Raw genomic sequence first — 8,163 nt, 5'->3', positions numbered from 1 at the left:
GCCATCAGAAAACAAAGGTTTCACTATCTCACTCTCACTCAAAAAAATCCGTATTTCTGAATATTCCGTATTTTGGAATATTTGGATATGGGATACTCAACCTGTAATAATCTGGCTACTGAAAAAATATCCTAATTATAATCAGCCACAAAGTAATTATCTAGGACCTATAACAGATCATTTAATAAGACAATTTAACATTGAAGTCATGCCGGAATAGATCATCCAACTTTGCCCTATTAATATCTCCTTCACAGCTTGCTTATTGCAGCAGTGAAGGAGGAGTTTGTTCTACCAGTGGCCTACAGGCACCAAGTGTGTGTTTGTGTGGAGTAAGGGATGCCATCAGGGTTGTCTCGAGGAGTTGAGTGCCAGTACATAATGCCATCTCCTACATCCTGGGGAACCAGGTCTCGATCCGGCATTTTTGCAGTTTGGATTGCACACTATCTGTAGTGTAACTAGACGTCACTGTTCAGCGTGCTAATACGTGGCCATCAGATCACTCATGCGCACAGTGGCCCTCATTCTGAGTTGTTCGCTCGCTAGCTGCTTTTAGCAGCAGTGCAACTGCTAAGCCGCCGCCCTCTGGGAGTGTATCTTATCTTAGCAGAAGTGCGAACGAAAGGATCGCAGCGCGGCTACAAAAAAAAAATTGTGCAGTTTCAGAGTAGCTCCAGACCTACTCTTATAGGCCCTACACACTGGCCGATTTTCTGAAAGATATGAACGATCTCGTTCATAAATGAACGAGAACTCATTCATATCTTTCAGTGTGGAGACTCCAGCGATGAACGATGCGCGTCCCCGCGCTCGTTCATCGCTGGTCTCCCGTCGGCTGTGCATGCAGGCCAATATGGACGATCTCGTCCATATTTGCCTGCACTTCAATGCAGCCGCGTGACGGGGGGAGTGAAGAAACTTCACTCCCCCGTCACTGCCCCCCCGCCGCCGGGTCGCTCGTCGGCCGTATCGGCCGTCGGGCACCTCGGCGGCGCATCAGGAAATGTGTAGGGCCCCTTAGCTTGCGATCTCTTCAGACTATTTAGTTCTTGTTTTGACGTTCGGCCAGCCAATCCCCCCGTTTCACTAGCCAGTCCTGCGTTTTTATCTGACACGCCTGCGTTTTTTCACACACTCACCGAAAACGGTCAGTTACCACCCAGAAACACCCACTTCCTGTCAATCACTCAACGATCAGCAGTGCGACTGAAAAGCGTCACTAGACCTTGTGTGAAACTGCATCGCCTTTTGTGAAAGTACATCGCGCGTGCGCAGAAGTGACGATTTTTTTGCCTGTTCGCTGCGAACAACAGCAGCTAGCGATCAACTCGGAATGACACCCCCCCCCCCCCAACCCCCGTAATGGCTGTCAGAGAGGGATCCAATGATCCGGCTTGGGCGCATGGAGGTCCAACTTGGCCACAATGCTGTATATGGTTGTTTTACTTGTATGTGTTGTTGCCATGAAGGTTACAGGGAAATTCCACCTGATCAAGCACCTTTCTTAACATAAGGATTGATCTGTAAATGATACTGTTCCTGTACCGTTGTGTCTTATGGGATATCGCCTGACTTTTGACAAGGCATTTGATATTGTCAAGTCCATGAACAGTTGTTCTCTGATATGTAAGATTTACATTGAAATTGCCTTGCAACTTCTTCCCATGCATTCTGATTCATTCCTGAGAGATGGATTCTACATAGACAAATGTTTCCTATAGGTTGCTTAGTCTCCTGCACTTACTTTGATAAGTTCCGTACTTTTCTCGACTGGCGCAAAGGCGGGGACAGTGTTGGACTGGGACATGAAGGGCCCCTTGAGATATATATATATATATATATATATATATATATATACTACTAGTAAATAAATACTGCTAATGCATGTATGATAATGTGCCAGAGTAATAACAGCAGTGCACTGCAGAGAATACATCATAGTCCTGTGCAGTATAAGGTAAAATACATATAATGTATAATCATACTTGCCTACACTCCCGGAATGGCCTGGAGGCTCATGAAAATCGTCTGGCACTCCCGGCCTCCCAGAAGAGTGGTCAAGTCTTCCGGCTGGGTAGCACTGTCAGCCTGCACCCCCTCTACCCTTATTGCTCAGCAACCCCCCACGCCACTGTCCGAAGTGTGCGTTCCGGGGGTAACAAATGACGCGATTTGTGCAAAGTGGCCACGTGATCATGTCATCAATGCCTGTAATCTTGGCATTGCGTTGCAGGGGGTGGGGCCATGATAATGCAATCACATGGCCACACCCTCAGTTCTGCCCCTACAGATGGGTCCACGTTTATCTTGACCTTTAATAGGATTAATTGAGACTGGCCAATTGGACTTAATCCCCGGCTTTAATGACTTAATCCCCTGCTGTATTGTTCTCTGTATTGTATTGCAGCTGAGAACAATAGATGAAGGGTTTATGTTAATAAACCATGTTGCGCCTAGGCGCAGAAAACTAGTCAAGATAACCGTGGACCCATCTGTATGTTGCATCCTCCCGCATGGGGCAGCCAGAATATCAACAAGTATGTGTATAATTCAAATGCACAGTCTGGAACCTGATGCCTAGTGAAGGGGGGGGGGGCAGTGGAGCCCACCGGGGGGGGGATCCCCATAACCCCTTTGGGCCAGTCCAACTCTGGACAGAGAGCACGGGATAGCTCACTACCTCAATTACTTCCTTCTTGTATGACCTGGCAGCTCACCCCACTGTAAGGATCTCCTTTTATTGATGCATGCTTTGTTTGCAACATTGATGTCCTAACTGTGCATTACAAGACAGAAGGCCCCACTACAATAGCATACCACAGCATTGAAAATGAATCTTGATTGCTGATGCTGTCTTATCTTATTGTAGAGAAAGTGCGCAACTGTGAATGGCTATTGCTTCCGAAAAGACAACAGGAAAAGGATGTTGCGGCAGGTGCAGTATTTGCTTGATCAGCTTAATATTGCCTCCAGTGTACTTCCCATGTGGAGGGTCTTTTGTAGTCAGGGCCGAAACTAGGGTATCTGTCACCCGGGGCAAGACAGTCATTTGATTAGCCCCCCACCCCCCAATATACAGAAATACATCCTCCTGTACATGTACACACCATCAATATACAGTACGGTACATATATACACAGCCCCTGAATATACACATACCCCAATATACTGTGTTAAATGCACCCCTCCTATACATACAAATGAAGATTGCTTGAATATCCGCAGCCCGCGTGTCTGACTGCGGTGCAGTCTGTGGTGGAAAGTGCCTGAGGCCCTGAGCAGAAAAGTACCGCCCTCTCCCGTTCCCATGCTGTCTGACTACCTGCCAGAGCTATCCTGTCGAACTACAAGTCTCAGTGATGCTGAGAGAAGACACAGTGGGGTAGGTGATGGTGTGCTGAGTGACGACGCAGGGGTAGGTGATGGTGTGCTGAGTGACGATACAGGGGTAGGTGATGGTGTGCTGAGTGATGACGCAGGAGGAGGTGATGGTGTGCTGAGTGACGACGCATGGGTAGATGATGGTGTGCTGAGTGACGACGCAGGGGGAGGTGATGGTGTGCTGAATGATGACGCAGGGGGAGGTGATGGTGTGCTGAGTGACGATGCAGGGGGAGGTGATGGTGTGCTGAGTGATGATGCAGGGGGAGGTGATGGTGTGCTGAGTGACGATGCAGGGGGAGGTGATGGTGTGCTGAGTGAGAGACGACCAGAGCCGTAACTAACTAACTTATTTTTTAATTAGCAGACAGCAGCAGCACGTAAGAAGGAGGCCCTGGAGGATTCACGCCTGCACCTGTCACCGGACCGACCAGAGCCGTCCGGGCTGAGTGGAGAAGATGCCACAGAAGAGGAGTCCAGCCAGCCGCAGGACCAGGAAAGGACATCCAAACTTTGGTGGATCGGGACACTGCAGCAAGGGAGGAGACTGACCAGCGATGGGAGCACCAGCAGAAGACCCTGGCTGGCTTAAAGAAGACAACACGGAACAGCGGAGAGGATGGCGCAGATCGGGATCCTGCAGCAGGAGAGAAGATTCCTCTTCGGAGCGCAGCAGACCACACTGAAAAGGCTGCATTCCCGATGCGGTGCTCTGCATCCTGGGTGGCGCCGAAGACGTGGAGTGTCGGAGGTGGCAGAAGCGCCGCAGCTTGGGGTGAGAAATTGCTGCAACCCTTCTGCTGCTAAACTCTGCAATTAGTCAATTAAGGGGGTAGGCTACCCTCACCACAGTGCCCCACAGGCCTTGTTAATAAGGGGGTAGGATCCCCTCACTCAAATAATGTTAATTTTGGCTCCTACCGTGTGTTATAATGTGAAAGGGGCACCAGTACTAGACAGTATAAGGGGTCCTACTACACTGAAGGACATGCCCCCTTTCCCAGAGCGATGGCGCGCGCATAATTCAAACCTTCACTTTTTCATATTCCCCCTTCAAAAATTACACTTCGACCACTGCACCTACATCTATACATACACACCCTGACAGCTTTATATTAGAGATGAGCGGGTTCGGTTTCTCTGAATCCGAACCCGCACGAACTTCATGTTTTTTTTCACGGGTCCGAGCGACTCGGATCTTCCCGCCTTGCTCGGTTAACCCGAGCGCGCCCGAACGTCATCATGACGCTGTCGGATTCTCGCGAGACTCGGATTCTATATAAGGAGCCGCGCGTCGCCGCCATTTTCACACGTGCATTGAGATTGATAGGGAGAGGACGTGGCTGGCGTCCTCTCCATTTAGATTAGAAGAGAGAGAGAGAGAGATTGACCTGATTTACTGGAGCTTAGGAGTACTGTAGAACTGTAGAGAGTGCAGAGTTTACTAGTGACTGACCACAGTGACCACCAGACAGTGCAGTTTTATTTAATATATCCGTTCTCTGCCTGAAAAAAACGATACACAGTGACTCAGTCACATACCATATCTGTGTGCACTGCTCAGCCCAGTGTGCTGCATCATCTATGTATATATCTGACTGTGCTCAGCTCACACATCTTATAATTGTGGGGGAGACTGGGGAGCACTGCAGTGCCAGTTATAGGTTATAGCAGGAGCCAGGAGTACATATTATTATTAAAATTAAACAGTGCACACTTTTGCTGCAGGAGTGCCACTGCCAGTGTGACTGACCAGTGACCTGACCACACTGACCACCAGTATAGTTAGTAGTATAGTATACTATATTGTGATTGCCTGAAAAAGTTAAACACTCGTATCTGACTGTGCTCAGCTCACACATCTTATAATTGTGGGGGAGACTGGGGAGCACTGCAGTGCCAGTTATAGGTTATAGCAGGAGCCAGGAGTACATATTATTATTAAAATTAAACAGTGCACACTTTTGCTGCAGGAGTGCCACTGCCAGTGTGACTGACCAGTGACCTGACCACACTGACCACCAGTATAGTTAGTAGTATAGTATACTATATTGTGATTGCCTGAAAAAGTTAAACACTCGTCGTGTGACTTCACTTGTGTGGTGTTTTTTTTTTTATTCTATAAAAAACTCATTCTGCTGACAGACAGTGTCCAGCAGGTCCGTCATTATATAATATATACCTGTCCGGCTGCAGTAGTGATATATATATATATTTTTATATCATTATTTATCATCCAGTCGCAGCAGACAAAGTACGGTAGTTCACGGCTGTAGCTACCTCTGTGTCGGCACTCGGCAGTCTGTCCATAATTGTATACCACCTACCCGTGGTTTTTTTTTCTTTCTTCTTTATACATACATACTACTACTACATCTCTTTATCAACCAGTCTATATTAGCAGCAGACACAGTACAGTACGGTAGTCCACGGCTGTAGCTACCTCTGTGTCGGCACTCGGCAGTCCGTCCATAATTGTATACCACCTACCCGTGGTTTTTTTTTCTTTCTTCTTTATACATACATACTACTACTACTACATCTCTTTATCAACCAGTCTATATTAGCAGCAGACACAGTACAGTACGGTAGTCCACGGCTGTAGCTACCTCTGTGTCGGCACTGGGCAGTCCGTCCTAAATTGTATACCACCTACCCGTGGTTTTTTTTTCTTTCTTCTTTATACATACATACTACTACTACATCTCTTTATCAACCAGTCTATATTAGCAGCAGACACAGTACAGTACGGTAGTCCACGGCTGTAGCTACCTCTGTGTCGGCACTGGGCAGTCCGTCCATAATTGTATACCACCTACCCGTGGTTTTTTTTTCTTTCTTCTTTATACATACATACTACTACTACTACATCTCTTTATCAACCAGTCTATATTAGCAGCAGACACAGTACAGTACGGTAGTCCACGGCTGTAGCTACCTCTGTGTCGGCACTGGGCAGTCCGTCCATAATTGTATACCACCTACCCGTGGTTTTTTTTTCTTTCTTCTTTATACATACATACTACTACTACATCTCTTTATCAACCAGTCTATATTAGCAGCAGACACAGTACAGTACGGTAGTCCACGGCTGTAGCAACCTCTGTGTCGGCACTGGGCAGTCCGTCCATAATTGTATACCACCTACCCGTGGTTTTTTTTTCTTTCTTCTTTATACATACATACTACTACTACTACATCTCTTTATCAACCAGTCTATATTAGCAGCAGACACAGTACAGTACGGTAGTCCACGGCTGTAGCTACCTCTGTGTCGGCACTCGGCAGTCCGTCCATAATTGTATACCACCTACCCGTGGTTTTTTTTCTTTCTTCTTTATACATACATACTACTACTACATCTCTTTATCAACCAGTCTATATTAGCAGCAGACACAGTACAGTACGGTAGTCCACGGCTGTAGCTACCTCTGTGTCGGCACTGGGCAGTCCTTCCATAATTGTATACCACCTACCCGTGGTTTTTTTTTCTTTCTTCTTTATACATACATACTACTACTACATCTCTTTATCAACCAGTCTATATTAGCAGCAGACACAGTACAGTACGGTAGTCCACGGCTGTAGCTACCTCTGTGTCGGCACTCGGCAGTCCGTCCATAATTGTATACCACCTACCCGTGGTTTTTTTTTCTTTCTTCTTTATACATACATACTACTACTACATCTCTTTATCAACCAGTCTATATTAGCAGCAGACACAGTACAGTACGGTAGTCCACGGCTGTAGCTACCTCTGTGTCGGCACTCGGCAGTCCATCCATAATTGTATACTAGTATCCATCCATCTCCATTGTTTACCTGAGGTGCCTTTTAGTTGTGCCTATTAAAATATGGAGAACAAAAATGTTGAGGTTCCAAAATTAGGGAAAGATCAAGATCCACTTCCACCTCGTGCTGAAGCTGCTGCCACTAGTCATGGCCGAGACGATGAAATGCCAGCAACGTCGTCTGCCAAGGCCGATGCCCAATGTCATAGTACAGAGCATGTCAAATCCAAAACACCAAATATCAGTAAAAAAAGGACTCCAAAACCTAAAATAAAATTGTCGGAGGAGAAGCGTAAACTTGCCAATATGCCATTTACCACACGGAGTGGCAACGAACGGCTGAGGCCCTGGCCTATGTTCATGGCTAGTGGTTCAGCTTCACATGAGGATGGAGGCACTCAGCCTCTCGCTAGAAAAATGAAAAGACTCAAGCTGGCAAAAGCAGTAGCACCGCAAAGAACTGTGCGTTCTTCGAAATCCCAAATCCACAAGGAGAGTCCAATTGTGTCGGTTGCGATGCCTGACCTTCCCAACACTGGACGTGAAGAGCATGCGCCTTCCACCATTTGCACGCCCCCTGCAAGTGCTGGAAGGAGCACCCGCAGTCCAGTTCCTGATAGTCAGATTGAAGATGTCAGTGTTGAAGTACACCAGGATGAGGAGGACATGGGTGTTGCTGGCACTGGGGAGGAAATTGACCAGGAGGATTCTGATGGTGAGGTGGTTTGTTTAAGTCAGGCACCCGGGGAGACACCTGTTGTCCGTGGGAGGAATAGGGCCGTTGACATGCCTGGTGAAAATACTTCGGTGTGGAAGTATTTCACCAGAAATGCGGACAACAGGTGTCAAGCCGTGTGTTCCCTTTGTCAAGCTGTAATAAGTAGGGGTAAGGACGTTAACCACCTCGGAACATCCTCCCTATACGTCACCTGCAGCGCATTCATAATAAGTCAGTGACAAGTTCAAAAACTTGGGCCGACAGCGGAAG

The 8,163-nt window shown here is 47.3% G+C and overlaps 1 long non-coding RNA gene across 1 annotated transcript; it reads left to right on the top strand.

Moving 5' to 3' along the window:
* Window positions 1-2,871: 2,871 nt before the first annotated feature.
* Window positions 2,872-4,154, top strand: LOC134927381 (uncharacterized). Its single transcript, XR_010177626.1, has 3 exons — window positions 2,872-2,938; window positions 3,229-3,385; window positions 3,749-4,154. It is a non-coding gene; the product is annotated as an uncharacterized LOC134927381 (long non-coding RNA).
* The last annotated feature ends 4,009 nt before the right edge of the window (window positions 4,155-8,163 follow it).

The sequence above is a fragment of the Pseudophryne corroboree genome, chromosome 5 (genome assembly GCF_028390025.1).
Source record: "Pseudophryne corroboree isolate aPseCor3 chromosome 5, aPseCor3.hap2, whole genome shotgun sequence".
In the NCBI taxonomy this organism is placed as follows: Eukaryota; Metazoa; Chordata; class Amphibia; order Anura; family Myobatrachidae; genus Pseudophryne; species Pseudophryne corroboree.
Note: the sequence above shows the minus strand (reverse complement) of the source record. Positions and strands in the feature narration are given on the sequence as shown.